The following is a 15,923-nucleotide window of genomic DNA, read 5'->3' as shown; positions in this document are numbered from 1 at the left end:
TGCTGCAGTTTTTCTGTGCACTGTTTATGAACGCTACTTCTCTTTCTTTATTGTGATTTCTCATACCTCTTGCCCCATTTGGATGGAGGGTAGGTTTTCAGCAGAACAACATCTCATTCTTAAATATAACAAATACTATTGAAAGATTAAAAGTTTACAGATGGTTTTAAAAACTATAACAAGGAATAATTTTGTTTGACATTTATATAAAAAATTAAGGCTGTTGTCTTTTTTTAACAAAAATCAAAGAACTAAAAGATAAAAACAAAAATATGTACATTTAAAGACACATTGGCAGGAAGGTGACATTCTACTACGAAACAGCACTGCGCTCCCACTTAAAAGCGAAGGAGCTGCATAGGGATAAAAGTATTTAGCGAGGAGAAACTGTGTTCTATAAGGTTTAGTGGTGTGGGTAGAAAAAGATAGGAGACTGTTAGGTAGGAAACTATGGAGATGGCAATAGGTGTTGGGGTAGATAGTGGGAAGACAGAAAGTGAGGACGAGTTTCATGTTTTGTTAGGGCAGAGATATCAAGAGGAAAGAATTGGGGAGAAATGGAGAGCCCTTATTTGGAGTGGGATAGATGGTGAAGAGCTACTATAATTGGTGGGAAGGGTAAATATCGGGGGTGGATCTCACTGTCTGGGAGCGGTAGTCGATTGAAGATGCGTTGCTATAGGATGCGGAGTGTGCGTAGGAAATGGATGATATATTTGTGTTGATGCGACGCCGTACTGGCATGTGTGATCAGAGGGGTAACAAAAACGTTGTGAAATTTGGTCTGCGGATGGTGAAGAGTCTGCAAACGTCTTCGATGTGGGTGGGAAGTGATGGGAATTTAATGAGATAGTAGAGGATGCACTTGGGGGTGGGGGAAGTAAACAGGTGCGGAAAGCGAGTTGGAGTGCACGACATTCAAGGATTTGGAGGGACTTGTAGAACTTTGGTAGAGCAAATATCCATGCAGCATTACCATAAGAGAGGATAAACAGAATCAAGGTTTTGTACTTGTGGAGGAAAGTGGAGCTGTCTAATCTCCAAAGTCGGCCAATTAATCGCTTATGAATAGGCCTACTATTATTTAACGCTGTAAGGCTTTTTCTTTATTGTTATTTCATGCTCCTCGCCCCATATGCGAGTGGTCTGTCACCGGTGCAGTAATTTGCTCTTCAGACAAGCAGACTAAAAAACTTATGATGAGAATAAGAAACAAAATTTGGGACTGTTTCTATTTTAAATTAAAAATCAAAGACAGTTAAAAAAACGTATACATTTTAAAAACACTGAAGCACTGCACTTAACTTACAAAGTGAAATACCTGCATTGAGTGAGAAGTATTGACAGAGAGGAGAGTATGTTTCGTAGGGTTGAGGGGTATGGGTAAAAATGGAAACTATGCAGATGATTGGCAGGAGTTGAGATACACGGTGGGAAATAGAGTCGGTGGGAAAGATGGGTAAGGAATAGCGTGTTGTGTGGGTAGGGTAGTGGTTATAAGAAGGAAGGGATGAGGATGGATAGAGAGGGAAAAGGAGAGAGAAGGCCTAATGTGGAGTGGGATAGGTGGTGGAGAATTATAGTTGGTAGGAGAATAAGTATCAGGGCAGGTCTCATTGTCTGGGAGTGCGTGTTGGTTGAAGTTGCATTGGGATAGGATATGAAGTTCACGTAGGTGTAGGGATGGAGGAATGTGTTTGTGAAGGTGCACCAGCATACTAGGGTTGATGATCAGAAGGGAGACAATGGGGTTATTGGAATCTAATTAATAAATAGTATAGGCGATGTGAGTGGTGAGGCATAGGAATTTCATGAGACGGTAGAGGATCCATGTCGGGAAAGGTAAACGGATGTGGTGGAAAGCAGGGCATTCGAGAATTTGGGGGGGGGGGGGGGGAGGGGACTTATAAAACTTCGGTGGGGCAGAGATCCATGCAACATTTGTGTAGCAGAGACTAGGTTGGATCAATCCTTTGTAGGTGTGCAAAATAGTGGAGGGGTTTATTCCCCAAGTTCGGCCAGTTTGTAGTTTTATGCTATTGGGGCTTTCCGTTGGATAGTTAGTTGCCAGTAGAGGTTCATTCGATGATATTTTATTGTGTTAGATAACTGTATAGGATGGTTGAGCGCTCTAGGTAAAGGGCACATGGCCCACTATAACTTCGAGAATACATGAAATGTATTCTCACTTGCGAATGTGGACAACTATCATCTGTACAGTGCAATGCCGACAATGAAAATTTGTGCCGCACCGGGACTCAAACCCGGATTTCCCGTTTATCGCTAGCGGTTGCTATCCGACCCAAACTTCCGTATGTAGTGAACCATGTGCCTACAACCTGCACTCGTAGGTCCATTATGTGTATTCCCGTATAGAGGAGACATTTTATTTGAGAGTCGCTTGCCCGGTGTCGGTGGATAAATACGATATTGCAGTGCATGTCCGAAAGAACACTGCATCGTAATTCGGAATATCAAAGGCACTGCAGTATCGTATATAACTTCGCGAAGTACGTCTTGAGGAGACGTAACTACCTCTAAAATTAGTGGCGACATTAATAACCGGTACAAGGTATGATAGAAACTCCCGTGTAAAACATCATCTCTACAGACGCAGCGTCTGCGCGTTGTGTGCTAAAGCGGGAGTTTGTGTCACAGCATCGTAGTGTCAACAGACGCCGGGAGAGATTGCAGGTAGAGCGTGACTCGGCGGCCGCGAGATGGCAGCACCGGCCGCTGCCGACCAAGTGTCTGCGTGAGAAGTAGGCCGCGCCGCGCGCGACAAGTGGGACGTAGACGCCGCCGCCGACGCCGCGTGGGCACGCGGCGTGCGTCGCGCCAGCGGCGGAATAAACAAGGCGGCCGCCCAGCACGTCGTAGGCAAAGCAAGCGGGAGGCGTCTCCGAATGTTGGTGTACCAGTTTGTACACGTATTTATGAGGTCAAGGGCGAAATTCGTCTGCCTCGTAATGAAAAATGTTTTCCACGGTGAAGATTAGTTTTCAATGTATTTTCTTTTTAGTTCAACACTATATCAAACGTCCTCCGATTTAGATTCCATCAGACAAGTGCGAAACGCAGTGGGCTCAAATCTGCACCTATGTCCACATAAATATTCGCAAGCCACTCGTGAACAATGCATAGTAGAGTAAAATCTACGAGGGTCAGTCAAAAAGTAATGCCTCCTATTTTTTTTTCTACGTTTAATTGTCAGGAAATTTAAATGCAATTACATAGGTTGAAAACCACAACATTGAGGACCATTTTGTCATTTTTCAATGTAATTTCCGCCCATCTCTACAGTTTTGGTCCATCTTTGAACAAGGGCATGTATCCCAGCACGGTAAAAATCACAGCTCTGCTTCCTAAGCCATTGACGCACGGATGTTTTGACGGCCTCCTCATCTTCAAAATGAATCCCACGATGAGCTTCTTTTAGTGGCCCGAACAGATGGAAGTCTGATGGTGCCAGGTCAGGGCTGTATGGGGGATGAGGCAAAACTTCCCATCCAATTTTGACAATCTCGTCAGAGGTGTGACGACTGGTGTGTGGTCTTGCATTGTCATGCAAAAGAAGAGCATCTGCCATTGATTTTGTTGGGCGAACTCGCTGAAGACGTGCTTTGAGTTTGTTGAGGGTTGTGACGTATTGAACAGAATTTATTGTGCATCCCTGCTCCAAAAAATCAACCAGAATCACACCCTCTGTATCCCAGAAAACTGTTGCCATAACTTTCCCTGCCGATCGCACAGTTTTGAATTTTTTCTTCCTCGGCGAGCTTGTGTGACGCCACTCCATTGACTGCCTCTTTGATTCGGGTTCAAAAAAATGCACCCATGTTTCGTCCCCGGTCACAATTTTTTTCAGCAACTCATCTCCCTCCAAACGGAAGCGCTGCAAGTGTTGGGAGGCTATTGTTTTCCTTGCCTCTTTATTCTGATCGGTTAACATTCTTGGAACCCACCGTGCACAAACTTTTGAGTACCCCAATTGTTTAATAATCGTGATCACACTGCCTTTACTAAGAGAAATAATGCGACACACTTCATCTGCAGTCACCCGACGGTCACCACGAATGATGTCATCAACTTGCTGAATGTTGTGTGGAGTCACTGCACTCACCGGCCTGCCGCTCCGCTTTTCGTCAGTCAACGGTGTTTGCCCTTCAGCTTCCTTACAACGACGAACCCATCGTCTAACAGTGCTGACATCCACTGTCACAACACCATACACCTTCTTCAGTCTTTCATGAATGCGTATGGGCGTTTCACCTTCTGCATTCAAGAATTCAATCACACAACGCTGTCTCAAACGAACATCGATGTCGGCCATCTTACAAACTTCTGCTGTGCTGACACCTGTTGACACAGAAAGTTACTACTGCAGTGGATTGCAGAAGAAGGTTTGAGGAATGGCGCCAAATTCAAATTTTTCACTTAACTTAAATTCTTTAAGTAGAAAAAAAATGGGAGGCATTACTTTTTGACCGACCCTCGTAACTACCGCAATCCGAGCCTCCCTTCAGTTCGAGTTGTATGTGGGATGACTAGTACATTAAAAGAAATCAAAAGAAAACCGTGGATGTAATCGAAAATACGTAAGGAAAGGAAGTGATCAGCGACCGAGATGCGGCCACATATATTGTTTACAATTCTGTCCGCTTCAGCAGCAATTGTTGTTTCACTCCCGCCAGTCATCCAGTGTCTGCTCAAAGTCAGTGCGGTGTGTATATATAGTCTTATTTTTATTGTTATTGCTATTTTTCGCCAATATAAGAACCGTTTCTTCAAAAGAGATGAGTAAATTTGTTTTTTGGAGACGAAAGTTTTAGCACTGAAAAGTTTGGACAGTGGTGAGACTAGAAACGGCAGGGGCAGAGTTTGGCGCAGGCAAAGTAACTGTAAATGGCGAGGAAACAGAACCACTCTAGAGCAGTGATATCCTACCAAAGTGTATTTTTCTTTTTCTAAAAAAAAGATCCATAAAGATTCATGGTTTGTAAAGCCTTGAAACAATCAGATTACGAAAAGACTTGTGAAACCCTTTTTTGTGGTTTACTGAAGCGGGCTAAAGGAGGTGCATATGTTGTCCGATGATTCGAGATAACGCACTTTTATTTCGAAAAGATTTAGAAGAAGGAGATGAAAGTAGTTTTTCTAGTTCTCGCTGGCTGGGTAGGTGGAGTGCACCACCTTGAAATCTGATAGTGATGGAACAGCGGCATTAGAATTAGCATCTGGCTACATGGAATAACAGAATGTGGCAACACCAGCTGAAGTTAGGCTTCTACGAAGATTGAGTGACTACGATCCTAAGAACAGACCTTCTTCACAAAAGAAAAAACTATTAATTCTTTTTTTTTCGAGAATAGAATACGTACAGCAGTAATGACTGTACAGCATTTTATGTAACATGTATGTGTTTACATTTCAATGTTTGTGTTTTTGCTAAAACATTATTCAAAAACAAAAAGTAATGTGTTAACTGATGAAAAAAATTGTTTACTGTAATAGTAGAGTGGTCATGAAGTTTTTAATACGTTCAGGCCGGCGTATACCACCAGTGGCTCACTCTAGACCCTCCCATCGGAAAGCGTGTGCCACCCGTGGCTCACCCACGATCCTACCAATTATGCTACCAGTAATACACTACCTTATGATGTATAACCTATCAGCCAGGCGCAGAGAACAGCTGTGAATACAGCTTTTTGTGGCCCTTCAATGAGAGCGTTAGTAATAGACGATGCCGTACAGAAGCTCATTAGAAGTGATAATAAGTGGAAGCCATGGGCGTCAATTTTGTTGAATAGGGTGCACTTTCGAGTTATTCCAACTTCAGTTCTCTCCATTTTTGCCAATGCCAAACCACTATTTTCTTCTTGAAAGTTTTTCTTCTTTGCTGTGCAGGACCCGTCGCATGCATTTATAATCTGGTGGTCCAGAAACCACTCATAGAATTCGCCTTTTATTGCGTTACTCTTTGAAAAATAATGTATAAGAAGGATCCATTTTGCCCGTCCCACATCATACGTTTTTAGTTCTTTTTATTTATTTATTTATTTATTTTATTTTATTTATTTATTTATTTATTTTTTTTTTTTTTTTTTGTCAGACTATTGGCTTCAACCTGCTACTTTTCGATTGCTGTTTCGTTTGCAGCGTGTAGGAGTGGACCGACGTCTCATACATAATACAAGATCAGAGCTCAAACTCTTCTAGACTCTTTCTACGAGGGTTGTCCAGAGAGTAATGCACTACATTATTTTCTTCAACAATTCTGTATTGAACACAACGAGAATTACACACACGAAAGAACGGTGTTTTATCTGCACACCCTATTTTTCCACGTAATCTGCATACCATTCTTGGCTTTTCTTCGGCACGAAACAATGGCGTTTATGCCCTGTCGGTGCCAATTCTTGTCCTGGTGGCGGAGCCAGTGCTCCACTGTGTGAATCACTTCCTCGTCGTCCTCAAAATGTCTTCCACGAACGGCATCCTTTAATGGCGCAAACAAGTGGAAGTCCGAGGCGCTAGGTCAGGGCTATGGGGTGGATGGGGTAATGCTGTCCAACCCTGTTTTGCGATGTGTTCATCAGTCCTCAGACTTGGGTGGGATCCAGCGTTGTCGTGTTGCAGCAAAACATCTCCTGGGTTGCTGCGGCGCCGAAGTCGACAGAATCGTGTCTTGAGTTTTGTTTATATGTTAACATATGCCTCTGAATTAATAGTACAGCCTCTTGGCATCATATCAATGAGAATCGCACCCTCACAGTCGCAGAACCCGGTTATCATGACCTTACCGGCGGAAGCAGTTGCTTTGAATTTTTTGTTATGTGGGGACTGGGAATGGCGCCATTCTATCGACTGTCGTTTTGTTTCGGGCTCAAAATGGTAAACCCAGGTTTCATCACCTGTCACAAAAAATGGTTCAAATGGCTCTGAGCACTATGGGACTTAACATCTATTGTCATCAGTCCCCTAGAACTTAGAACTGCTTAAACCTAACTAACCTAAGAACATCCCACAACACCCAGTCATCACGAGGCAGAGAAAATCCCTGACCCCGCCGGGAATCGAACCCGGGCGCGGGAAGCGAGAACGCTACCGCACGACCACGAGCTGCGGACATCACCTGTCACAATCCGCGACAAGAAGGCCTCCCTTCGGCTTCAAAACGTTGCAACAAATCAAGACAAATGCTTTTTCTGTACGTTTTGTGATCCACCGTTAGACCCCGCGGGACCCATCTTGCACACACTTTTGAATATCCAAGAGTGCGGATAATTTCATCCACAGATGCAGCGTCAACTGCCGAATCGTAATGAGTCTGTCCTCGCGAACGACATCAGCTCTCTGCAACATGTCACGTGTGACAGCCGTGGATGGTCTCCCCGACCGCTGCAAATCGTGAAGCTCCGTCGAACCGTCCTCTGATGACCTCAACCTCCGTGCCCAGCGACTGTACTTCCGTCGACAGCAGATGCTCCGTAGACTTTGCGCAAGCGTTTGCGAATATTCTCCATAGTTTCTTTCTCTGCAGTGAGAAATGCAATGACCGCACTTTGCTTGTAACGTGCATCACCTACAGACGGCATTTTGAAAATGTTCTGCACCTACGCTATCTGTCGAAAGTGACGGAAACTTGGTGCGCTCACTCAGGCGGCTTCAAATAACGTAACGTTTCGTATTCGTAGCATTGTTTTCGGCCGAGGAAAAAAATGCGGTGCATTACTTTCTGGGAAACCCTCGTAAAATGGTCTAGGCATTGCTGAATAATTCATCATCATTTACCTTTGCGCAGCATTCAACAACTGCCCCAGCCACGTTGCACAAAACTTTGTCTCGATTACTTCATGGTATAAAATGTGTTACATACTTTCGTCACGTACGTCTATTGCGTCAGATATTTTATACAACTTTAATTTCCGAATTTTCGATTTCACATCACGCAGTTTCCCAACGTTTCCATCTGTTGTTGTAATTTTTGGTTCATCACCAAGAAAATTAGATACACCTTTAAATTCAAGTGCCCATATTTTAATGGTTGAAAATGAAATTTTAATTGCTTGCAAACCCTTGGTAACTTTGCACAAATTTCCATTGGTATTAAACCATCCGAAACAAGGAATTTCTGACGTCACTGCATCCCAGTTTATTCATCTGACATAGACGTAGATGAAATGACTTCTTAAATAACAATATAACTGTATTCCGCGGATAAAGTGGTGGGTATTTTCTTTCGCAATTTGTACCAGCATATAAGAAAATTTCTTTCTTGCCAACCGCAGAAATGCACCAAACGGTGAAATTCTCTTGTCTGTGAGGGACAACTTTTTTTTCCCTAATAAATCTGTATTGGTACACTATACAGTGGTATGGGTTGGAAACACAGTAAATTGGGGCAACGGGGGCCATGGAGCATATGCAGAGCCCGAGTCACTGGCTTGTTTAGTTTTTCGGGAATCGCGTAACAGAAACGATGAAAACTATAAACAGCAGTAAAACTTGGAGAGCAGAGCGTATCCGAATTAGGGCTTTTCAAGAAACTATTTTCATAGATCTGTGTGCGGATTATTTCGGCTCCACTACCTAACACTCCTCTGGGGATCGTGCCCATAAAATAAGACTAATAACAGGTAGCGTTGCATTCTTCCTACTGCCCATATATGAATGAAACAGAAAGGAAATTTCCTGTGCTGCACCACAAAATCAACCCTCTGCCATGCATTTTGCAATACATGTATATATAGGCTACGACCATGTACAAAATGGTTAGGAGTATTTTTCTTGGCCTGTTTGCATTAGCGAATCATATTCTTATCGCACTGCTGGTGATCATGTACGTGATGCCAAGAACTTGTCGTAACGGCATTCTTATGCAATGACATTGAAATCATTTCGCCGAGTCAAGCAGCGGTCCCTTTGTGAGTGGAATAGTGGATTCATTTGGAGCCGCACAGAAGAGCGCGCTGGGAGAAACACGTGTTGGGTAGAAAGGAGGTTTTCGACGATTAGATTGGGGCAGGGAGGGGGGAAGAAAATGAGATAGCGTGCCTGAGTTGACGACCTTCCACGTCTGATACGTAACCTTCGTGCCACTTTTCATTGCTATTCTAGCAGCGCGTCAATGACCTAACGGTATTGGTAAACAGAATGGCAAACTTTTTAGTTGTTTGAGGCTCTCCCGATATAGGGGCAGTCTATATGTGAGAATATAAAACGCTGGGTCGGTTGGTGTCTGTACAACCGTTGCGATTTTTTGACAAAGCATCTGCTCGCAATGTTCAGATCAAGTATTGTCAGAAGGGCCCAGCAGGCATTAGCTGTCGCACTTCATTTCGTCCAGCTATGGGCTTACGCGAACAAACATTATCGTCTGATGACTACGAGCAGATGCTTCGTTGAAATTTTGTAAATCTTTGGCGATACCATTTTTTACTGTTTCGATATACATCATTAACTAACGCAGTTTCTGAAAACAGCCACAAGTCGCACTTTGTATTTTTATTTACCGGTTTCGCTCTTCAAATGAACAAAAGCATCATCAGAATATACACTGTAAAAGATACAAATTCAGATAATACGGAAAATTACATTGACCTTACGTAAAATACATATTCTGTTTCCAGTAAGGTGATTTACATTTAATGTTGGCTGACAGCATTAAAGACTGCCTTTAAAATTGGCTGACAGCTCTACAGATTAAACTGGCTGTACTACAGTACTTAAACTTACGTTTAAAGTACTTTTAGAGTACAGTAATAAATGATGACATTGCCAGCGCAGAAGATGAAACAGTACAACCAGTACTTGTGACGTCCACGGTTTAGTGTATACAAAAATAGTTTTCCGTATTACCTCAATATGTACCTTGTACAGTGTATATTTTGATGATGCTCTTGTTCATTTGAAGAGCGAAACCGTTAAATAAGAAATACAAAGTATGACTTGTCGCTGTTTTCAAAAACTCGGTTTCGACAGTCGCTTCCCCTGCAGGCAATGCCTGATCTTGCTAAATAACAAACGCGTTTGACTGAAAACTCCATTCTCAGAGACTAAATTCCCTTTTTTTTAATCAATATCCGAGTTCAGTTTTGCACCAGACTTCCTCGAAACACGATAGCTGGCTTTTTACTTATTCATTTTTTTATTTCTATTAACATAACATAACGATTTTGAGAACAAAGATAATTTTTCTTGATACCAATTAAAATTACGTTTGTTGTCGATTTTTCTTGGCGTATTAGATTCGTAGGATAAAAAAATAAAAAAAAACAGATATTATATTTCGAGAAACCGGAAGCAGACGCAGTTATCTAATTGGTGTTTGAGAATAGTCGTCTTAAATTCGTATTTACCATAATGTTTGCTCTGGGTTTCATCCGAAGCGTTAGCCTATTATCTACTATTGACAGCTGTGTTGTCTCGACAACTGGAAAGTGAAAACCTGAAGCATATACGCTGGTTAAAAACCTCTAAATTTAATCCCTTAGAAGCAAGTTTCTACAACGACACACCTCGGATACGGAAGACAGTTTATACTTATTACGCACACTGTAATTAATGTCAGAACTACGGTTCGACCATATAGACTACAATGTTGCTGAACAATGTATTTTTGTCACTCTTTCCGTTGTCAGCCGTAAAATACCCCGAATAGTGTGTGGTTTCCTCAACAATGCCACGACGGATCCTTATCCAACAGAACTGAGGCTTTGCCTTCAGTAATACGTAGATCAACGGTAGCTGGACTGTAAGCTTTAATTTTACATGGGCAGACTTTACAGCAGCTGCAAAATTTCAACACGGTTCTTCCGGGAGAGGGGGGGGGGGGGGAGGGCATGGTGACCTACTCTAAAATACTCCAACATGTCGGTAGCCGCTGGATGTTTTGATCGTCACGATGAACTGCTCAATAGTAGGCCAGTAGAACGTCTCCGTAACGGAAGGCCACGTCGCCGAAACGTTGATGTATTTTGGTCATGACGCAGTCACAGACGCACAAGAGTATTTAAGAGATGCATTAATTTCCCACCTTGGCCATATTTATTGACGACTGTCCATTTATTTGCTCTCGACGGACCGATTTCGGTTGCCCACTAGAAAATGGGTTACAGCTAGGTTTGAGTAAATGAATGCACCTTCCGTCAAAAAATAAGTCAAGGTAGAAAATTAATGTGTCTTTTAAAATGTTTTTGTCTGTGGATCCAAAACACCAACTATACATCTCTGACTGCCAAAGCCTATGTACGTACGGGAGTAAGATTCTTCGTAACACTACACGACACTGTGTCGCCATCCATTGTATATGTTCTGGCTCTTCCAGGTAAGCTAACGTCCAATGGGACGTTTCTCGGAGAAGTGGTGGTAATGGTAGCAGTTTTATATATCCGTAGAACTCTTTTACAAGGTTGCTGGACATGTCTTGGTATTACAGTTTAAGAACAACAAAAATAAAGTAATTCACGTATACAGACATTTACGGACTGGCAGGCTTAGAATGACAAGGATGGGACAGGTAGTTCCCCGTGACCTTGAAATAGGAACCGACCCGGCATTTACGTGAAATAAAGTAGCGAAACCACGGAAAACTGAATCAAATTGGCTGGATGAAGAATGGATTTTTCACCCTCTCGATGCAAGACCACTCTGTTACAAACGGTGCTACCACATTCGGTTTACCCCTAGTGTACAATACTGTTTTGTAAATATGTCATTTAGTAATGATAAAAGGCTAATGCTACACTTTCATTCATTTCTCACTCGCAGTCACTGCACACACAACACACACTATTCACACATTGTTTCATAATGAATAATTACATCATCAGAATAATAGAGCAATTCATTTCATGTAATAGAAAAAGGATCCCAAGTGACTTCAGCAAAGCACACCGCGGAGTGAGTTACAATGAAGAAGTGTAGGCACTGTGTAGGTACTGTAGGGACTCGTTCAACAATAAGGTTAAAGTAGACCTCGCAAAATTTGATGAATACATTGAGTTCCGTATCAAACGCTTACGTTTGAAGAACGGGATTTTCGCTCTGCAGCAGAGTGTGCGCTGATATGAAACTTCTTGGCAGATTAAAACTGTGTGCCGGACCGAGACTCGAACTCGGGAGCTTTGCCTTTCGCCGTACTGGCAGAATTGAAGCTGTGAGAACGGGTCGTGAATCGTGCTTGGGTAGCTCATATGGTAGAGCACTTGCCCGCAAAAGGCAAAGGTCCCGATTTCGAATCTCGGTCCGGCAACAGTCTTAATCTGCCAGGAAGTTTCACTTCCGCTTGAAGATTGGAACATAATGACGGTTCAAAACCAGTTGCTACGTTGTAATTCAAGACAAGATCAGATTGAAATCTCATCTCCGCAAACCAAATACAACAGAGAAAGCATATTGGCCTAAATGCGGACGTGGAAATGGTAATTTTTCACGTAAGTTGTTTTGCCCTGGACTACCCGAAGGTTCCTACTTTGAGCTTGGAAGTGAAGCAGTTGGCGATGTCAACCACGTCCTCTTTGCTTGTCTCTGTCAAGAACTTAAGTAGATGAGCAAATTAAAAGCCTCGTTAAGGAAAATGATCCTCTCCCTTTGTCCTCCAGTGCTCTTTCGTGGTAGCGAATCGACACTTTTTTCATTAAATTTGGGGCAACGATTAAGACAGCGCATCCTCTTTCGGGAGGAGGGGCATTAAAGTATTCGTTCGGTCTCCCTGGTATTATTAAACCGATTAGTGAAACAATTTTTGTGAAAATACATGCACACAGAAGATGGCAGTTTGGTTAAGGGACCGAATGTAAAGAAAGCTGATTGAACCAGTGCAGCGTTCGGCAGTGCCGCCAGCAGGCTTGCGGTATGCATCGTCTGAGCCGCTGGCGCGTTACCCCGCGTTTTCGAAAGTGCCTGCAGCTTCAAGTAACACAACCTCCGTCACCTACTGGCATTTAGAGTCCAGTGTGTCCAGATGGAGCGCGTCCCTTTCACCCTTAAAGCCAAGGAGAAGCTCCTCGTAAAAGATGTGGCCATCACCGCTTGGCCCCAAAGAATCACTCAGGGCGAGCCGTTTTCTCACGCCTTTACATCCAGAAATTACTTTCGCTCTGAGCCTTTGCCTTAACACAAATTACGTAGGTGCTTTGCAAAATCGAAGAGGACAGTGTCACCAAAACAGTTTTCCAGAATTCAAAGGGAATCAACTGTTCGACTATCTCGAAAAAGGAAGTCGAATTTTAAAAAAAGAGGGTATTCGCATAGAGAGAAGAAATTACACCTGAAGCAGTAGAGACATGCTTTTGGGAAGGAGCAGCAGAAGTTAACCGACCAGCAACTGAACTTACCAGAGACGTGTTAAGGGACGTGCAGTCAATGAGAGAACTATGGTACAAAATCAGAGGTAAATTCTGAGTATTATCCTATAGGCCGAGTGACTGTCGACATGGTGGCACGTCGTCCAATCAAAGAACGACTTGAAGCGTTGTTACACGAAGTGCTTTACAATCTGTGTCTCAGATACCCGCTTCACAGACACTGCAAATACCAGAAGCAGGCCGGGTAGATTTCGAAAATTAATCTATCAGTGGCACACTTTTCGCTTTCTTGCCAATGGACGAAGTGTATGTTGTGTCAGTAAAACTGAGAGAACGTACGGGACACATTCCTCGCGAAAATGGTGAACATGGTGGAACCAGTAACCCCCGTTTTCTTAAAGAATCGAACTCTAATTTGCAAAACAGCTTCATATGTTCAGATTACTTTACAAATGAGCTGACATTTATATATTTGATTTTAAGCAAGTAAGAGAGAAAAATTTAGAAAAAGTTTGAAATTATGTTTTAAGTTTGTTAGAAGTCGCTAAGTGCTCTCATTATGAAACCCTGGATGCCAGAATGATATTTTCACTCTGCAGCGGAGTGTGCGCTGATATGAAACTTCCTGGCAGATTAAAACTGTGTGCCCGACCGAGACTCGAACTCGGGACCTTTGCCTTTCGCGGGCAAGTGCTCTACCATCTGAGCTACCGAAGCACGACTCACGCCCGGTACTCACAGCTTTACTTCTGCCAGTATCTCGTCTCCTACCTTCCAAACTTTACACAAGTTCTCCTGCGAACCTTGCAGAACTAGCACTCCTGAAAGAAAGGATATAGCGGAGACATGGCTTAGCCACAGCCTGGGGGATGTTTCCAGAATGAGATTTTCACTCTGCAGCGGAGTGTGCGCTGATATGAAACTTCCTGGCAGATTAAAACTGTGTGCCCGACCGAGACTCGAACTCGGGACCTTTGCCTTTCGCGGGCAAGATACTGGCAGAAGTAAAGCTGTGAGTACCGGACGTGAGTCGTGCTTCGGTAGCTCAGATGGTAGAGCACTTGCCCGCGAAAGGCAAAGGCCCCGAGTTCGAGTCTCGGTCGGGCACACAGTTTTAATCTGCCAGGAAGTTTCAAACCCTGGATGATTGTAGTCTGGATAATTTGCGCTCCATTTTAAGAAAATGCTAGTTTTTCACGCATCTCAGTCTTTATGACGTCATATCTCCAGAACTTAATATGATACAACGATACAATTCCGGTACAGGTACATTCAGTGGTACGTGAGGATGCCGTCTACAAAATGTTTTGCGACTAGAATTAGTAGTAAAAAAGTAATAAATTAAAACGCCATGCCTGATGCAAGAACAGCAAAAATTTAGTAAGAGATAAATACTTTTCCTTTCATCATTTTGTGCGGGGTGTAAACGAGAGAAAGTTTCATAAACGTTTGAAACTGTGAGTAAAGTTTGCTGGAAGTCTCTAAGTGCGGTTATTCTCGAACACTGGGCGCATATATTTGGGATAATTTGCGCCTAGTGATCTACGATGCCTCAGGAACATACACGGTTCCTATATTACTTTTCCTACTGTGTTACACCTTTAATAAAAGATTATATCTCTTAATGAGTAGATTACAAGAGCGTTTTAAATTTTTAAATTCGGTCAGTTATTATTTGAAATATTAAAAATCAAATTTTGTTGACCTAGCCCCGGGAAACCGTTAGATAGGCAACCTGCAACTGAGAATTTCAACCATGAATTATGGATTCCAATTAGTCGGTTACTAATATAGATGTTGGCAGAATGGCTGGAGGGAGAGGGGGGGGAAGCTGGATTCACTTCGCAGTCTGCAAAGAAAAATGTATATCGGAGAAGGTTGTACTCGGAAGAAGACAGAATTACCTGATGGGTTTGTTAATCTCTTTTCTGCTTCCCCGCTCCGCCCCCCCCCCCCCCCCGCCCCCTTCCCCGTCCTCACTCAGATTTCTGTCCTACACATACGTTCATTCGAGCACACACACACACACACACACACACACCTGTTAAGACGTATTTCTTTTAATAATACATATTCAGATTATCGTGAGGCTGATGTGGCTTGTCATACGTGAGAAGAAAGTATGAAATCTGATGTCTATTTTTTTGTCAAACGCTCCGATTAAACTTTGGCTTTCGTGGTTTACCTACGAACTTTACGATTTCAGCTGCATATCGCGTATCCTGGTTGCCTATTGGCTAAATCTCACAGCATTAATATTTTAGTGCGTACAAGGTAAACTTTCGTGATGAAGCGGACGATAGTCTAATCTCCATTGAGCAGATCTACAAAATGCCTGCCTGTGTTAATTATTATGGAACATATGTTAATTTCTCGTTAGCATGGGAGAATGCTTGATCTCTATTATGCTGCAATGGTTCGCCGATTACTTCCAGCAAAACAGTTCCCAATACTGCGGGAGTATGTAATGTCATTCCAGACCACAACCACTGGAACAATTTCATTATTGTTGCTACATATGATCACCAGCGGCTGTTAACCTTGGACGTGAGGCTATCGGTTTACGTCCATCGGTCTAGCACATGTTGGCTCACGTTACATATTTTTTGTTTA

General features: G+C 42.8%; 1 protein-coding gene across 2 annotated transcripts in view; it reads left to right on the top strand.

Moving 5' to 3' along the window:
• The window catches only part of LOC124788270, a 267,784-nt gene that overhangs the window by 167,968 nt on the left and 83,893 nt on the right, over nt 1–15,923 (top strand). Inside the window, exon 1 of one of the 2 annotated variants that reach the window (XM_047255491.1) lies at nt 2,802–2,908. The exons of the other annotated variant lie outside the window; for it this stretch is intronic. The gene's annotated coding sequence lies outside the window, so the exon portion shown is untranslated. Of the gene's footprint in view, nt 1–2,801; nt 2,909–15,923 lie in introns of those variants that run through there. 2 annotated transcript variants of the gene reach the window in all.

This window comes from Schistocerca piceifrons, chromosome 1 (genome assembly GCF_021461385.2).
Source record: "Schistocerca piceifrons isolate TAMUIC-IGC-003096 chromosome 1, iqSchPice1.1, whole genome shotgun sequence".
NCBI classification, from domain to species: domain Eukaryota; kingdom Metazoa; phylum Arthropoda; class Insecta; order Orthoptera; family Acrididae; genus Schistocerca; species Schistocerca piceifrons.
This window is presented reverse-complemented; position numbering and strand designations above follow the sequence as displayed.